General features: G+C 46.1%; 1 protein-coding gene across 1 annotated transcript in view; it reads left to right on the top strand.

The window, feature by feature from the left end:
- The first annotated feature begins 19,104 nt into the window (after positions 1-19,104).
- LOC144499630 (neutral amino acid uniporter 4-like) overlaps positions 19,105-19,474 on the top strand; it is a 340,726-nt gene continuing 340,356 nt past the window's right edge. The window contains exon 1 of the mRNA XM_078221802.1: positions 19,105-19,211. The gene's annotated coding sequence lies outside the window, so the exon portion shown is untranslated. The remainder of the gene's footprint in view (positions 19,212-19,474) is intronic.

A 19,474-nucleotide genomic window follows, 5' to 3' on the forward strand; every position in this document is an offset into this window, starting at 1 on the left:
ATCCTCACTTCACTTATTCAACTCATCTTGAAGATAAACTTTTATTAAGTAGAACAGCAGATCATACTCAAAAATATTTCTTTCAGCTGTACTTCATGTTTTATAAATTATATTTTGTCATCTTATTGATCTGTTTTAGGCATATACTAACGTACCCAAATGGGCTGATAATCAGCCAGAAAATCCTTCCACCACTCCCCTCACTATTCCCCAAAGAGTAAATAAAAAGTATGAAGATTTGCCAACAGCAACAACTATTGTACTCACTTGATACAACACCAAGCTTGTGTAGAGTAGCTAAACAATGCTGCCAAGTAGAGTCTGGTTCTTCTGACAGCTTGCAATCTCATCTTGCAACCAATCCGACAGCTAGTATTGACTATTCATCACCCTGAGTGGGAAAGGTTTTATTGCTTTTGAGATGCACTGGTGAAAATGAATGATGACTGCACAAGTCTTTAAATTGATCCTAAAAAATGAAAAAGATAAGAGATCAACAACTTTGAAATTACCTTAATTACACAAGAACTGTTTTGACCCAGGAGCAGATACGTTGACTCAGTTGATAGTCTTATTGAATTAGACGTTTATGGATTAAAATCTAGATGTAGGATTTGAACACACAATCTAAGATGATAGTTTAACAGAGTTTAAGGGAATGCTGCATTGCCAAACCTGCCTCTTGCAGTCATTCAATAGATGTGAAAGATCTTATGATACTTGTGGAGAAGAAGAGACTTCTCAACATTTCTGTCTGTCGTATCTCCCACAATCAACATCACAAAAAGCAGATTAGCTAGCCATTATTCTTTAGGATACTTTGGCCTGATATTTATAGGAGGGAAAGTAGTGAGACCAAAAATGAGTGAAGCATTTGTCAAGGCTTGGCATACAATGGTCCTTTTGGAATGAACAGCAGGATCCTTATCAGTTTTATTCCTGCTTTCCATACCTGGCAGCCAGCCAAATTAACAGTCTGCCCAATGTCAGATAGGAAAACTGGCTGCACAGGTGGGCACCCTGGGGGCAGTCCCCAGTAACTGGTGAGTGGACGGGTGGAAAGGGGAAGCTTGAATCAGAGTGGCGAAGGTTGGCTGGTTGCAATCACTGCACGGAGAGGTCATCGTTCAGGGCATGAAGCAACCATGTAGTGAACACCATTCCTGTAAATAAAGCCCCATTATTTTAAACCTCTGTGCTTCCTAACCTTAATTCACCAATATACAACATCGAAACTAGCAACAAGGATTTTGAATGGTACTTGCTAGCCACCCAGGAGGATGAAAATGACAGAAAAGTTAGGGAAAGAAGACTTAGAAGAGAGTTCATTGCACATGTTCTGGCTCTGTCTGACTCTTCTGATAGCTTGCAATCCCATCTTGCAACCAATCTGACAGCTAGTATTGACTATTCGTCACCCTGAGTGGGAAACGTTTTATTGCTTTTGAGATGTACTGGTGAAAATGAATGATAGAACATAGAACATAGAACAGTACAGCACAGAACAGGCCCTTCGGCCCACGATGTTGTGCCGACCTTCATCTGAAACCAAGATCAAGCTATCCCACTCCCTACCATCCTGGTGTGCTCCATGTGCCTATCCAATAACCGCTTAAATGTTCCTAAAGTGTCTGACTCCACTATCACTGCAGGCAGTCCATTCCACACCCCAACCACTCTCTGCGTGAAGAACCTACCTCTGATATCCTTCCTATATCTCCCACCATGAACCCTATAGTTATGCCCCCTCGTAATAGCTCCATCCACCCGAGGAAATAGTCTTTGAACGTTCACTCGATCTATCCCCTTCATCATTTTATAAACCTCTATTAAGTCTCCCCTCAATCTCCTCCGCTCCAGAGAGAACAGCCCCAGCTCCCTCAACCTTTCCTCATAAGACCGACACTCCAAACCAGGCAGCATCCTGGTAAATCTCCTCTGCACTCTTTCCAGCGCTTCCACATCCTTCTTATAGTGAGGTGACCAGAACTGCACGCAATATTCCAAATGCGGTCTCACCAAGGTCCTGTACAGTTGCAAACTTGTGACCACACAAGTCTTTAAATTGGTCCTAAAGAATTAATAAGGTAAGAAAGAGATCAACCACCGTAACAACTTTGAAATTACCTTAATTACACAAGAACTGTTTCGACCCAGGAACAGATACGTTGACTCAGTTGATAGTCTTATTGAATTAGAAGTTTATGGATGCAAATCTAGATATAGGATTTGAACACACAATCTAAGATGATAGTTCAACACAGTTTAAGGGAATGCTGCATTGCCAAACTTGTCTCTGGAAAGTACAGGTGAGGTCAATGTAAGTAACGATTCTCACTGAACAATTAGAGAGCTGGGTGTGTTTAAAAAGAGGCTGAAGTTCAGGTTGTTGTCATTGGGGACTTTCCGTTATGTGGGGAAGAGCTGAAGGTGGTGGGGGAAGAGGGCATGCCTGCATTGCTGCAGGGGTGTGGGGAGGAAGGTTGATGCCCCTATGCCAGTGATGATGAGGGAGCAGGGGTCTTGAACTTCAATTTAAGATCAGGCCTTTAAAAACTGTGCCCCAATCTCTGTGGAGCCAGGCTTGCTGGAGCCTTTAGGCTCAACCCCTCAGAAATGATGGTGCAGAACATGCCCCTTTTTTTGACAAAGTGTCAAAAGATTTGAAGAGGATACTCCCTATTTCTCTGGGGAGTAGCAGGATAGTTTTCAGTCAGGACCAACACTTTGCCATTTTTTTGGGAAAATTCCACCTTGTATATATGAAAAACTCAGACATATTCCCTTGAAAGCTTCAAAAATAATGCTGAAGCCATACACGAGTGAAGTGATTCCATGAAGGGCCTCATTGAAGTAGTTGTGTAACTTAATGGACAAACAGCAGGTTTATCTTTCCATGTAGCAAAGGGCAATTATCCAGCATTGGTGGGTCGAACATGGTTGGAGAAGATTCGACTGATTTTGATTTGATTTGATTTATTATTGTCACATGTATTAACGTACAGTGAAAAGTACTGTTTCTTGCACGCTATACAGACAAAAAATACCGTTCATAGAGAAGGAGACGAGAGAGTGCAGAATGTAGTGTTACAGTCATAGCTAGGGTGCAGAGAAAGATCAACTTAATGCAAGGCAAGTCCATTCAAAAGTCTGACAGCAACAGGGAAGAGGCTGTTCTTGAGTCGGTTGGTACGTGACCTCAGACTTTTGTATCTTTTTCCTGAAGGAAGAAGGTGAAAGAGAGAATGTCCAGGGTGCGTGGGGTCCTTAATTATGCTGGCTGCTTTGCCCAGGCAGTGGGAAATTAGACAGAGTCAATGGATGGGAGGCTGGTTTATGTGATGGATTGGGCTACATTCTTAGACTGAAGAGCAAGGCTGGCAGAAGTTGGGAACCCTGGATGACTCAGGATATTGAGGCCCTGGTCAAGAAGAAGAAAGAGGCACATGACTTGCATAGGCAGCTGGAATCAAGTGAATCTCTTGAAGAGTATAGGGGGTGTAGGAGTAGAGTTAAGAGAGAAATCAGGAGGGCAAAAAGGGATCACGAAATTGTTTTTGCAGTTAAGGCAAAGGAGAATCCAAAGAGCTTCTACAAATACATAAAGGGCAAAAGAGTAACAAGGGAGAGAGTAGGGCCTCTTAAGGATCAACAAGGTCATCAATATGCGGATCCACAAGAGATGGGTGAGATCCTAAATGAATATTTCTCATCAGTATTTACTGTTGAGGAAAGCATGGATGTTAGGGAACTTGGGGAAATAAATAGTGATGTCTTGAGGACTGTACATATTACAGAGAAGGAGGTGCTGGAAGTCTTAAAGCGCATCAAGGTAGATAAATCTTCGGGACCTGATGAGGTATATCCCAGGACGTTGTGGGAGGCTAGGGAGGAAATTGCGGGTCCCCTAGCCGAGATATTTGAATCATCGATAGTCACAGGTGAAGTGCCTGAAGATTGGAGAGTGGCAAATGTTGTGCCTTTGTTTAAGAAGGGCTGCAGGGAAAAGCCTGGGAACTACAGGCCAGTGAGCCTCACATCTGTGGTGGGTAAATTGTTGGAAGGTATTTTGAGAGACAGGATCTACAGGCATTTAGAGATGTAAAGATTAGGGACAGTCAGCATGGCTTTGTGAGTGGAAGATCATGTCTCACAAATTTAATAGAGTTTTTTTGAAGGGGTAACCAAGAAGGTAGATGAGGGCAGTGCAGTTGATGTTGTCTACATGGACTTTAGCATGGACTTTAGCAAGGCCTTTGACAAGGTACCGCATGGTAGGTTGTTGCACAAAGTTAAATCTCACGGGATCCAGGGTGAGGTATCTAAATGGATACAAAATTGGCTTCTTGACAGAAGCCAGAGGGTGGGTTGTAGAGAGTTGTTTTTCAAACTGGAGGCCTGTGACCAGCGGTGTGCCTCAGCGATCAGTGCTGGCCCCACTGTTATTTGTCATTTATATTAATGATTTGGATGAGAATATAGGGGGCATGGTTAGTAAATTTGCAGATGACACCAAGATTGGTGGCATAGTGGACAGTGAAGAAAGTTATCTCCAATTGCAACGGGATCTTGATCAATTGGGCCAGTGGGCTGATGAATGGCAGATGGAGTTTAATTTAGACAAATGCGAGGTGATGCATTTTGGTAGATTGAACCAGGGCAGGACTTACTCAGTTAATGGTAGGGCATTGGGGAGAGTTACAGAACAAAGAGATCTAGGGGTACATGTTCATAGCTCCTTGAAAGTGGAGTCACAGGTGGACAGAGTGGTGAAGAAGGCATTCGGCATGCTTGGTTTCATCGGTCAGAACATTGAATACAGGAGTTGGGACATCTTGTTAAAGTTGTACAAGATATTGGTAAGGCCACACTTGGAATACTGTGTGCAATTCTGGTCACCCTATTATAGAAAGGGTATTATTAAACTAGAAAATGCAGAAAAGATTTACTAGGATGCTACCGGGACTTGATGGATTGAGTTATAAGGAGAGGCTGAATAAACTGGGACTTTTTTCTCTGGGGCGTAGGAGGCTGCGGAGTGATGTTATAGAGGTCTATAAAATAATGAGGGGCATAGACATGGTAGATAGTCAATATCTTTTCCCAAAGGTAGGGAAGTCTAAAACTAGAGGGCATAGGTTTAAGGTGAGAGGGGAGAGATACAAAAGTGTCCAGAGGGGCAATTTTTTCACACAGAGGGTGGTGAGTGTCTGGAACAAGCTGCCAGAGGTAGTAGGAGAGGCGGGTACAATTTTATCTTTTAAAAAGCATTTAGATAGTTACATGGGTACGATGGGTATAGAGGGATATGGGCCAAATGCGGGCAATTGGGATTAGCTTAGGGATTTTAAAGAAAAGGGTGGCATGGACAGGTTGGGCCGAAGGGCCTGTTTCCATGCTGTAAACCTCTAGGACTCTATTTATAACCTTTTGTAGTTCCTTGCGCTGGGCCAAAATTGGCCTGATGACTGATGGAGAATCAGGTCTGACAAAAATTCTAAAGAAACACATTGTTGTGTTTGATGGAGGACTGAGGAGTCTGAAAGACATCATAGTTAAATTGAATATTAAAGAAGGAAGCCAAGCAAAATGCTTGAAGTCAAGATCAGTACCCTACACTATCAGGTCCAAAGTGGAGACTGACATGTGAGGACAGAAGTCTTGGAATCTGTGGTGAATGGGCCACACCAATAGTACCAATCATCAAGAAGAATGGATCCATAAGGATTTGAAGAGATTTCAAAGTCACCCTAAATCCAGCATTATGTGCGGAGATGTACCCATCATCCCACATCAATTACCTGTGCAGGATTGGCAGGAGGCCAACATTTTAGCAAAACCAACCTACACCAGGCTCACTTACAGATGAATGTTGACCAGAAGTCACAGGAACCTCTGACAACTGTGACATATAAAGGCTTGTTCTGGTACTGAAGATTGGCGCTTGATATCACTTCTGCTTCTGTGTTGTTTCAAAGAGCAATGGATCAGATCCTGAGTGGACTAAGTGGATCCAGTGCTATTTATATGACATCCTAGTCACTGGAAGAGATGAAGAGGAGCGTCTTTGGAATTTGGATGCCACTCTTCAGAGATTGGAGGACTATGGACTGAGAGCTCGCAAGGACATGTATGAGATCTTCCAGTCCTCTGTTGAGTACTTGGGACATGTGATTGATGCAATGGGCCTTCACAAATCTCCTTCAAAGGTCAGGGCTATCACAGAAGTGCCTGCAACTCAGAATATTAACCAGTTGTGATCCTTCTTAGGATTTTTGTTTCAAATTTGGCAACCATTTTAAAACTATTGCATAATCCCTTTGTGCCAGAACAAGAAATGGAAGGGGTCAGATCAATGCAGTACCACTTTCATGCAAGCCAAAGAAACCTTGCTCAAAACTTAAATTTGAATGCATTTTGATCCTATCCTACTTGACAATTAGCATGCAATGCATCCCCTTATGGTGTTTCAGCGACGGTATCCCACATCATGCTGTCAAGTGAAGAAAGACCTATTGCTTTTGTGTCTCAAACACTGAGCAAGGTTGAAAGTAACTAAGCACAAATTGAAAGGGAAGCATTAGGGATTATCTTTAGAATAAAGAAATTCCATCAATTCCTGTACAGAAAAACGTTCACACTGTTGACAGACCATCATCCATTAACTACCATTTTTGGACCACACGGGGGAATTTGGTCATTGGTAGCAACCAGAATGCAGAGATGGGAATTGCTATTGTCTGCATATACTTATACCATCAGGTATCGACAATAAAGTCTACATTGTAATGAGGGTTGGTTTAGCTCAGTTGGCTGGACAGCTAGTTAGTGATGCCAACAGCATGGGATCAATTCCTATACCATACTTATGAAGGCCCGCCTTCTCAACTTTCCCCCTGCCTGAGGTATGGAGATCCTCAGGTTAAATCACCTCAATGGGGAGAACAGCCTATCTTTACCCCCTAATATAATGCAGATGGGCTGACAAGATTACCATTACAAAGTAGTTTGTCAAACTACACAAGCATAAGTATATTCTACCTTGAATAGGTAGGTGTACACCAATCATTTCTGGACAAGTGAGGAAGTACTCTTGGAGCAATCTCATAAGTAATGGACATGGTATTATGAGGGAAAACATCATAGCTAACACCTGACTCCTCTAGAAGATTGGAGCTGTCCGTACAGTCAGGATTTCTTCTTTGGGGGTTTAGAATAATCATTTCACCACCATTGAGAATACGAGTGTTTGACAAGTTACATAAAGGCCATTGTGGAACTGTACACATTAAGAAAATAGCCAGGAGTTATTTTTGGTGGCTTGGATTGGATGTGGAAATTGAAGATAAAGCTGCAACATGTTCTTCATGTGCAAAGGTAAAATGAGTTTGTGTCTGTATATGACCTGTTTGTGAACACAAGTCCTCACTCACCTGATGAAGGAGCCTGAGACTCTGAAAGTTTGTGCTGCCAAATAAACCTGTTGGACTTTAACCTGGTGTTGTGAGACTTCTTACTGTGTTTACCCCAGTCCAACGCCGGCATCTTCACATCATCATTACAGGCTTGCCTGCCCCTGGAAATGCAGGCACTTACTGTTACTCGGCAGATTTCCAGCTTTCAAGCCTTTATAAATTCTTGTTACTGTTGCTACTAGATAAAAACCCTGACAATGGGAAGAACCGATGTACCAGAAATGAAACCTGCTGAAAATTCATGTTCAACTATACAAAATCCTGACCTGAATCTTCCTGCAACCCTGACACCACTGGAATTTAAAAGACTGAGAGGGACTCTTTGTGGTGAACCATCGTTGGTTCCCACTGTGGGATTGTTCTAATGTTGTTGTTGGGCTAGGGTGTTCCCACTGTGGGATTAATACACCTGTGGTTGTTACTGTTGTGGCACATCCCAGTCGGGCTCCGCCTCCTGGGAGAGGTATAAGACCCCCTGCTCGGGCGGGACCTCGTCAGTCTGGGATAGTGTGTTTACGTTCTATTAGTTCCATTGTTAGACAATAAAAGCCTTCTGTTACCGAAGCTTCGTGCCTCGTGTTCAATTGACGCGCATCAATTTTATTGTCTAACATTAAGCTCTCGACGGGAGAAAAAAAGAAAGGAGAGTATGGAGCAAATCCTAAAGCCAGAACGTCTGACGCTAGATCCACGTGCGGTGGGCGCTTCTAACACCTTCGACCACTGGCTGAAGTGTTTTGAAGACTACATGGCAGCCTCCGCAGCGGTCACCACAGATGATGACAGACTCCGGGTCCTCCATGCGAGGGTAAGCGACACAGTCTACCTCGCGATCCGTGCGGCCACCACTTACCCGAGGGCCCTCGAGCTTTTAAAAAAGCGCTACACGAAACCTCCCAACGAGATCCACGCTCGTTACCTCCTCGCTACACGACGTCGGCAGTCGGGCGAAACCATGGAGGATTACGCCAATGAGCTCTTGCAGCTTGCCAGGGGCTGTGACTGCAAAGCTGTGTCAGCTGAGCAGTACATGTATGACCTCGCCCGAGATGCGTTTGTGGCAGGGGTAGGGTCTTCATACATCCGTCTCAAGCTGCTAGAAAAGGGGAATCTCAACCTGACCCAAGCTATGGAATTAGCTGAAATGCTTGAGGCGGCTTCGAAGAGCTTGGTCCTGTATCCGGAGGACCACGTGGAGACAACGTGGCAGGAGCAGTTGCAAATCCCTCCTCGCCCCACGGGCTCGAAGTGCAGTGTTATGGCATGCTCCCATGTGGACCCGACGATGGCTGCAGCCCCATGCGGCCCGCGGTGCTACTTCTGCGGAGGAGCCAAGCATCCACGACAAAAGTGTCCCGCTAAAGCGGTAGTCTGTAACCTATGCGGTAAAAAGGGGCATTATGCAAAGGTGTGCAGATCGAAGCCCAAGAACGGCAGTGCAGCCTGTGACCCTTCAGAACGGGGATCATCACCATCGTCGTCGAAGTACTCACGGGGTTCGTCCACGTGCGAGTCCAGGACGACGCCATTGTGGTCGACGGAGTCGGAGGAGGATGACCACCAGGAGTCGCTACGTTTGGCGCCCTCAACCATGTGCGATTCATGGGGGCGGCCATTTTGGTCGACGATGACCATGAGCGACCAGCAGGGGTCCTCAGCATCGACCTCAGCTGCCTGCAGTGACGTTCACGGACCAACGGTGGCGTCGATCACCCTGAACCAGGCTAAGCACCACAGGCTTGACTGTTCAATGATGGATATACAGGTAAATGGTCGTGCAATTTATTGTCTGTTTGACAGCGGGAGCACTGAGAGCTTTATTCACCCTGACACTGTAAAGAGGTGTGGACTCCAGATTCAACCTGCCAAACAGACAATCTCTATGGCATCAAGGTCCCGGTCTGTCCCTGTGCTAGGACGTTGTGTGGTAACCTTGAAAGTGCAAGGCACAATTTACGAGCGATTCAGGCTCCTTGTGTTGCCGCATCTTTGCGCACCAATTCTCCTCGGACTAAACTTTATGGTCCACATGAAGAGTGTGATCCTACAGTACGGTGGGCCACTCCCTTCGCTGACAGTAGGGGAACAGCTGCAGTCTCCAAATTGTCCAAAGCGCCCCGCATGCAATCTTTCTACATTAAAGATCACCACACCCTCTTTATTCAAGAATCTGGTACCTGGCTGCAAGCCCATCGCTACTAAAAGTAGGCGTTACAGCACTGAAGATCGGATCTTCATCAGATCTGAGGTTCAGCGACTCCTCAAAGAAGGGATCATACAGCCCAGTGTTAGTCCGTGGAGAGCACAGGTTGTGGTGGTCAAGAGCGGGAACAAACCCCGGATGGTCATTGATTACAGTCAGACCATTAATCGATATACGCAGCTGGATGCGTATCCCCTCCCGCGCATATCTGATATGGTCAATCAGATTGCGCAGTACCGGGTGTTCTCCACCATAGACCTTAAGTCCGCCTACCACCAACTCCCCATTCGCCCAGAGGACCGACACTACACGGCCTTTGAGGCGGATGGTCGTCTGTATCAGTTTCTTAGGGTTCCATTTGGTGTCACCAATGGGGTCTCGGTCTTCCAGCGTGCTATGGACCGAATGGTGGACCAGAACAGGCTGCGGGCTACCTTCCCGTACCTGGATAATGTCACCATCTGCGGCCGTGATCAGCAGGACCATGACACAAATCTCCAGAACTTCTTAAGCACTGCATCTCGCCTGAATTTGACCTACAACAGGGAGAAGTGTGTATTCCGTACGCGCCGGTTAGCCATCCTGGGATACGTGGTGGAAAACGGGGTCATTGGCCCTGATCCCGACCGTATGCGCCCCCTTGCTGAACTTCCCTTGCCCGCTAGCGCAAAAGCACTGAGAAGATGCCTAGGCTTCTTCTCCTATTATGCGCAGTGGGTCCCCAACTACGCGGACAAAGCCCGTCCGCTTATTAAGTCCACGACTTTTCCACTCACGCCAGAGGCCCAATTGGCCTTCAAGGAATTGAAACACGACATCGCGAAAGCCACGATGCACGCGGTAGACGAATCCATCCCTTTTCAGGTGGAAAGCGATGCATCTGATTTCGCCCTGGCCGCCACACTAAACCAGGCGGGCAGGCCCGTCGCGTTTTTTTCCCGTACCCTCCAAGGCCCCGAAATTCGGCATTCAGCGGTGGAAAAGGAGGCCCAGGCCATTGTGGAGGCCGTCAGACACTGGCGCCATTACCTGGCGGGAAAGCGGTTCACCCTGATCACGGACCAGCGGTCCGTGGCGTTCATGTTCAACAACACGCAGAGGGGCAAGATCAAGAATGATAAGATCTTGCGGTGGAGAATTGAACTCTCCACCTATAACTACGATATCATGTATCGTCCAGGGAAACTCAATGAGCCCTCGGATGCCCTCTCGCGCGGAACATGCGCTACTATGCAGGAGGATCGCTTGAACGCCCTCCATAATGACCTGTGCCATCCTGGGGTCACTCGGCTCTACCACTTTATCAAAGCCCGCAACCTGCCTTACTCGGTGGAGGATGTCAGGTCGGTGACAAGGAGCTATCGGATTTGCGCGGAATGCAAACCGCACTTTTACCGACCTGACCGGGCACATTTAGTCAAGGCCACTCGCCCCTTCGAGAGGCTGAGTGTGGATTTTAAGGGCCCCCCTTCCCTCAACAGATCGGAACGTGTACTTTCTGAACATAATAGATGAGTACTCCCGGTTCCCGTTTGTTGTCCCCTGCGCGGACACGTCGACTGCCACGGTGATCAAGGCATTCCGTGATCTTTTTACCCTGTTCGGGTACCCCAGCTATATCCATAGCGACAGGGGCTCGTCGTTCATGAGTAATGACTTGAGGCAATTCCTGCTCTCATACGGGATTGCCTCTAGTAGGACCACGAGTTACAACCCTAGGGGTAATGGACAGGTGGAAAGAGAGAATGCTACAGTCTGGAAGGCTGTCCTATTGGCGCTGAAGTCCAAAGGCCTTCCAGTCTCCCATTGGCAGGAGGTCCTCCCTAATGCGCTTCACTCCATTCGCTCCCTCCTGTGTACGGCAACCAATGCTACTCCCCATGAGAGGATGTTCTCATTCCCTCGGAAGTCGTCCTCGGGGATATCTTTACCAGCCTGGTTGACGTACCCAGGACCCGTCCTTCTGCGGCGACATGTAAGGGCCCGCAAGTCCGACCCCTTGGTCGAACAGGTCCACCTCTTCCACGCCAACCCTCCGTATGCCTATGTGGCATATCCTGACGGGCGAGAGGACACAGTCTCGATCTGAGACCTGGCGCCCGCAGGGGACGTAGCAACTCCTGTCGCTCCCATACCCCCAGTGACGAATCCCTTATCCCTTATTTCTCCCCCGGACGTGGCGCGGACAGCACCGGGACCAGTGCTTAACAGTTTTACTCCAATGCACAGCTTGCCTGAGCCCCGGAGATCGGCGCCATCGCAGAATGTATTGGGATCCCCTGCACTACCGCTTCATCAGGGTCAACCGGCCTGTGAGTCCGTGGGAGAACAGCTGGACGCTGTTTTGGGGAGAACGCCACCGCAAGCACCTACTCCGGTGTCACCGCCGGTATTGAGGAGGTCACAACGACGGTGCGGTCCTCCAGACCGTCTGAACTTATAATCTGTTGACATTTTAGTCTGTTTTCGTACCCCGCCGGCCTTTGTTCTCAAAGGAGGGGTGAATGTGGTGAACCATCGTTGGTTCCCACTGTGGGATTGTTCTAATGTTGTTGTTGGGCTAGGGTGTTCCCACTGTGGGATTAATACACCTGTGGTTGTTACTGTTGTGGCACATCCCAGTCGGGCTCCGCCTCCTGGGAGAGGTATAAGACCCCCTGCTCGGGCGGGACCTCGTCAGTCTGGGATAGTGTGTTTACGTTCTATTAGTTCCATTGTTAGACAATAAAAGCCTTCTGTTACCGAAGCTTCGTGCCTCGTGTTCAATTGACGCGCATCACTCTTACGGTGTAGAGGATCAGAAGGACCTCGGGGTCCGGGTCCATAGGACTCTAAAATCGGCCCCGCAGGTGGAGGAGGTGGTTAAGAAGGGGTATGGTGTGCTGGCCTTTATCAATCGAGGGATTGAGTTTAGGAGTCCGGAGATAATGAGGCAGCTATATAAGACCCTCATCAGACCCCACTTGGAGTACTGTGCTCAGTTCTCGTTGCCTCATTACAGGAAGGATGTGGAAAAGATTGAAAGGGTGCAGAGGAGATTTACAAGGATGTTGCCTGGATTGAGTGGCATGCCTTATGAGGATAGGCTGAGGGAGCTCGGTCTTTTCTCCTTGGAGAGACGTAGGATGAGAGGAGACCTAATAGAGGTATATAAGATATTGAGAGGCATAGATCGGGTGGACTCTCAGAGGCTTTTTCCCAGGGTGGAAATGGCTGCTACGAGAGGACATGGGTTTAAGGTGCTGGGGGGTAGGTACAGCGGAAATGTTGGGGGGAAGTTTTTCACACGGAGGGTGGTGGGCGATTGGAATCGGCTGCCGTCAGTGGTGGTGGAGGCAAACTCAATAGGGTCTTCTAAGAGACTCCTGGATGAGTACATGGGACTTAATAGGATGGAGGGTTATAGGTAGGCCTAAAAGGTAGGGATATGTTCGGCCCAACTTGTGGGGCCGAAGGGCCTGTTTTGTGCTGTAGTTTTTCTGTTCTATGAATCAAATTGAAAAGTATAAAATTCTGACAGGGCTTGTCAGACTGGATGCAGAGATGTTGATTCCTGTGGCTGCAGGGTCTAGAACAAAGGCCGACAGTTTCAGGATATGAGGTAGGCCATTTAGGACAGAGATGAGGAGAAACTACTTCAGGCAGTGAACCTGTGGAATTCTCTACCACAGAAGGATGTGGAGGCAAAGTCACTGAATATATTTAAGAGAGAAATAGATAGATTTCATAGAAATCATAGAAACCCTACAGTGCAGAAAGAGGCCATTCGGCCCATCGAGTCTGCACCGACCACAATCCCACCCAGGCCCTATCCCCATATCCCTACATATTTTACCCGCTAATCCCTCTAACCTACGCATCCTGGGACACTAAGGGGCAATTTTTTAGCATGGCCAATTAACCTAACCCGCACATCTTTGGACTGTGGGAGGAAACCGGAGCACCCGGAGAAAACCCACGCAGACACAGGGAGAATGTGCAAACTCCGCACAGACAGTGACCCAAGCCGGGAATCGAACCCAGGTCCCTGGAGCTGTGAAGCAGCAGTGCTAACCACTGTGCTACCGTGCCTACACTCTAAAGGTGTCAAGAAGTTTGAGGAGAGCGTGGGAGTGTGGTGTTGAGATAGAGGGTCATATTGAAAGGAGGAACAGGCTTGAGGGGTCGAATGGCCTACTCCTGCTCCTAGTTTCTATGTTTCATTGACCAGCAGTTGCAGATTCCAAAGGTTGCTGTCAATTTCAGTGGAATAATGATGGTGGTGGAATAATGAATGGAAATGCTGATGGTTTCATTGTCACTATTACTGCAGACTCTGGGCCAATATGATGGAAGTGTTTAAAATATTCAAAAGTTGGGACAGGATTGATAGAAGTAGATTGTTTCCATTATTGGAGGATTCCAAAACAAGGGGCCATAAATACAAGACCAAGAAAATTAGAACTGTAGGAGAAACTTCTTGTTTGAAAGTTGTGAGACTATGAAATTCACCACTGGAGCTAAGTCAACACATTTATTTACTAGTTACAAAACTACTGAACTTGGGGGAAGAAAGACTGACTCTCCCTGAATATGTGAAGTTCATTATAAATTGAATTGAAATCTATTGTCACTCCAATCCACTACCTACTTTTTTTTCCAAACATTTATAATTCCACAGATACAAAATATAATGATAGGAACTGTCAAATGAAGACAGTTAATTAATTTGCACAACGAAACATTTACCTTTTCTCAAAATAACAACCAAGAAAATAAACATTCATGAAAGGCAATATACCCCAGCAAGTTCCTTTTCCAAAATGCTTTAATAACTCTTTTTTTGTATGCATTTGTTAAACATAACTGTTTACAAACATTAGATAAACACATACGACACCCAATAATGCAACAGATTTTCTCCACAGCAAGTTCTTTTTCAGGAAACCAAATGTCTATAGAACAAACCTGCTTGCTAAATGTTACCTCTGTGGGTATAGATATTGGGTAAACACACAAATTATATGATACAATTGGGATTTTCGAAACTCAACAGATTTTCTCCTTCAAGTTTGAGTGCAATGAGTGTCAGAAAATGACATTGTTATTTAACATTGTTACCAAGTTGGTCCTGCATGTTACTTTTTTCTGTGGTGGGAAGCATTTTGCCTGTACTGCACATGGTTGATGTTTGATATTGTTTACACAGAAGATTAATATGATGAAATCATCTTAAACTCATCCAGTAGTATATTTTAATTGTTAGTTATTGCCAATTTAATTACGAGTTTTACATCCTTTAAAGAAGGATGTAAATGCGCTGGAAGCGCAGGTTCAGAGCAGGTTTACTAATAGGTTTACAGCATCTGTGGAGAGAGATTAGAGCCAATGTTTCGAATCTGGATGACCCTTCATCAGAACTCGACAGATGTTGTCATACCTGCTGAGTTTCCCCAGCATTTTCTGTTTAGTTAGACTAATAGTCTGCAATGGACATGTTGCCTTATGAGGAAAGGTTGGGCAGGCTCGGCTTGTATCCACTAGAGTTTAGAAGTGTAATAGGCAACTTGACTGAAACCCATAAGATCCTGAGTGGTCTTGACAGGATGGATGTGGGATGGATATTTCTTCTTGTGGGAGAATCTGGAACTGGAGTCATTGTTTTAAAATAGGGGTTGCCCATTTAGAATGGAGATGAAGTGAATTTATTTTCTCTCCAAAGGGTTATGAGTCTTTGGAATTCACTTCCTAAAGAGGTGGTGGAAGCAGTCTTTGAATATTTTTAAGGCAGAGGTGAATACAATCTTGGTAAGTAAGGGAGTGATGGGTTATTGGGGGTAGACTTATTGGGGGTAGGCTTATTGGGGGTAGGCAGCATGCAGATTTGAGATTACTATCAGATGAGCCAAATAACTAAATGGCAATAAAGGCAAAATACCGCCGATCCTGGAATGTGAAACAAAAACAGAAAACGCTGAAGAAACTCAGTAGGTATGACAGCATCTGTCGATCTCTGATGAAGAGTCATCCAGATTCCAAACATTGTCTCTAATCTCTCTTCACAGATGCTGTCAGACCTGCTGAGTTTCTCCAGCATTTTTGGTTTTGGAATTAAAGGGCAAAGCAGGCTTGAAGGGCTGAATGGCCTACTCCTGCTTTTTCGTATGATTTTCAGTGATATGCTTCTGGACAATTGCATCAATTAAAGTTATAATTCTGCTGTAACATGATCCATGGAAAGAAATTTAAATGGAATCAGATCAAGTGTTGTGTAGGTGGATGCCTGAATGGCTTAGGCAGAAATTTATCAGGGAATTCAAATTAAGGAAAGGAAATTTGCATGGGAAAGGTATTCCCAGCCAGAAGTGGGATGATTGGAATATTTGCTGAGAGAGTGTGGCACAGTGGTTCGCACTGCTTCATCACAATACCCCCAGGGACCTGGGTTCGATTCCCGGCTTGGGTCACTGTGCAGAGTCTGCACGTTAGAACCATAGAAAATTACAGCTCAGAAACAGGCCCTTTGGCCCTTCTTGTCTGTGCCGAACCATTTTATGCCTAGTCCCACTGACCTGCACTTGGACCATATCCCTCTACACCCCTCTCATCCATGAACCCGTCCAAGTTTTTCTTAAATGTTAAAAGTGACCGTTCTCCCAGTGTCTGCATGGGTTTCCTCCGAATGCTGTGGTTTCCTCCTACAGTCTGAAAGATGCGCTGGTTATGTGGGGCAGTTTGTGACAGAGCCTACTAGGGAACAGGCAATTCTGGATTTGGTGATGTGTAATGAGGCAGACTTGATTAGGAAACTTAAGGTGAAGGAACCCTTAGGGAGCAGTGACCACAATATGATAGAATTTACCCTGCAGTTTGAGAGGGAGAAGCTGGAATCAGATGTAACCAGTATAACAATTAAATAAAGGTAACTACAAAGACATGAGGGAGGAGCTGGCCAGAGCTGATTGGAAAGGGAGCCCAGGAGGGAAGACAGTGGAACAACAATGGTAGGAGTTTTTAGGCGTTATTCGGGAGACACAACAGAAATTCATCCCAAGGAGGAGGAAACATACCAAGGGGAGGACGAGGCATCCATGGCTGACGAGGGAAGTCAAGGACAGCATAAAAGCAAAAGAAAAGCATACAAAGTAGCGAGGATTGGGAAGCCTTTAAAAACGAGCAGAGGACAACTAAAAAAGCAATAAAGGGGAGAAGATAAAATATGAGTGTAAGCTCGCTGGTAATATAAAAGAAGATAGGAAGAGCTTTTTTCAATATGTAAAAGGTAAGAGAGAGGCAAAAATAATAATTGGACCACTGGAAAACGAGGCTGGAGAAGTAATAATAGGAAACAAAGAAATGGCAGAAGAATTGAATAGTTACTTTGCATCAGTTTTCACAATAGAAGACACCAGTGGGATGCCAGAGCTCCAGGAGAGTCAGGGGACACAGGTGAGTGTAGTGGCCATTACTAAGGAGAAGGTTCTGGGGAAACTGAAAGGTCTGAAGGTGGATAAATCACCTGGACTGGATGGACTACACCCCAGGGTTCTAAAAGAGATAGCTGAGGAAATTGTGGAGGCATTGGTGGTGATCTTTCAGGAATCACTGGAGGCAGGGAGGGCCCCAGAGGACCGTAAAGTAGCTAATGTAACACTGCTGTTTAAGAAGAGAGGGAGGCAACAGACGGGAAATTATAGGCTGGTTAGCCTGACTTCGGTCATTGGCAAGATTTTAGAGTCCATTATTAAAGATGAGATCGCAGAGTACTTGGAAGTGCATGATAAAATTGGACTGAGTCAAGGGGAAGTCATGTCTGACAAATCTGTTAGATTTATTTGAGGGGGTAACAAGGAAGTTAGATAAAGGAGAGCCAGTGGATTGGCTGACTGGCAGAAGACAGAGAGTGGGGATAAAGGGGTCTTTTTCAGGATGGCAGGCAGTGACTAGGGATGTGCCTCAGGGGTCGGTGCTGGGACCACAATTTTTCACAATATACATTAACGATTTGGAAGAAAGTACAGAAGGCACTGTTGCTAAGTACAAAGCAACTTGTACAAAGATACGTAGAGGGACAGGTAGTATTGAGGAAGAAGGAGGACTGCAGAAAGACTTGGACAGGTTAGGAGAGTGGGCAAAGAAGTGGCAGATGGAATAAAATGTGGAAAAGTGTGAGGTTATGCACTTTGGAAGGAATGGGGCATAGCCTATTTTCTAAATGGAGAAATGCTTAGGAAATCAGAAACACTAAGGGACTTGGGAGTCCTTGTTCAAAATTCTCTTAAAGTTAACGTGCAGGTTCAGTTGGCAGTTAGGAAGGCAAATGCAATGTTAGCATTCATGTCGAGAACTAGACTACAAGAACAGGGATGTACTTCTGAGGCTGTATAAGGCTCTGGTCAGACCCCATTTGGAATATTGTGAACAGTTTTGGGCCCCGTATCTAAGGAAAGGTGTGCTGGACTTGGAAAGGGTCCCGAGGAGATTCACAAGAATGATCCCTGGAATGAAGAGCTTGTCGTATAAGGAACGGTTGAGGACGAAGGGTCTGTATTCGTTGGAGTTTAGAAAGATGAGGGGGGATCTTATTCAAACTTACAGGATACTGTGAGACTTGGATAGAGTGGACGTGGAGAGGATGTTTCCACTAGTTGGAGAAACTAGAACCAGAGGGCACAACCTCAGGCTAAAGGGACGATCCTTTAAAACAGAGATGAAGAGGAATTTCTTCAGCCAGAGAGTAGTGAATTTGTGGAACTCTTTGCCGCAGAATGCTGTGGAGGCCAGGTCATTGAGTGTCTTTAAGACAGACATGGTTAGGTTCTTGATTAATAAGGGGATCAGGGGTTATGGGGAAAAGGCAGAAGAATGGGGATGAGAAAAATATCAGCCATAATTGAATGCCAGAGTAGACTCGATGGACCGAATGGCCTAATTCTGCTCCTATGTTACTAGGGGGCATAACTATAAGGTTCATGTTGGGAGATATAGGAAGGATGTCCGAGGTAGGTTCTTTACTCAGAGAGTGGTTCGGGTGTGGAATGGACTGCCTGCTGTGATAGTGGAGTCGGACACTTTAGGAACTTTCAAGCGGTTATTGTTTAGGCACATGGAGCACACCAGAATGATAGGGAGTGGGATAGCTTGATCTTGGTTTCGGATGAAGCTTGGCACAGCATCGAGGGCCGAAGGGCCTGTACTGTGCTGTACTGTTCTATGTCTTCTGGTCTTCGGTACATTGGCTTGCTAAATTCTCCCTCTGTGTACCCAACAGGCGCTGGAGTGCGGTGATTAGGGGATTTTCACAGTAACTTCATTGCAGTGTTAATGTAAGTCTGATTGTGACACGAATAAATAAACTTTGAAACTTAAGAATTCAAGCACAGAGCAGCTTGGATCTTCTGCAGAAACTACAAAGATGGGCAGGCAGGGGCGCGCATGCTCAGTGTGCCGGGGCGCATTGCACATGCGCAGTGTCTCGGCTCCGAGCAGTGGCGGCTGTCCGGTCCGGGCCCGTTATTGCTCCGTGTCCGCCATGGCCGCCCTCCTGCCACCAGGTTTGTCATTCAATGCTGCAAGTAAAGCCCGGCCGCCGGGACAGCGAGGCGGCAGAGTGTGGCGCTGGGCCCGGGGAGCCCGGCTGCTCCATCACCATGATGAATTTGAATTTGCCTCCTCCGGGGTTAATGTTGCTGGGAAGTGGGAGGATAACCTTTGGCCGCCTTCCCGATGGGCGAGCGCCTGGGGTTTGGGTGTAATTTGTTATCCCGCTGCAGCCCAGTGGACTGACACTCGAGTAAATGCTCGTCTTTTCTGTTTT

Source organism: Mustelus asterias, chromosome 10 (genome assembly GCF_964213995.1).
Source record: "Mustelus asterias chromosome 10, sMusAst1.hap1.1, whole genome shotgun sequence".
Classification (NCBI taxonomy): Eukaryota; Metazoa; Chordata; class Chondrichthyes; order Carcharhiniformes; family Triakidae; genus Mustelus; species Mustelus asterias.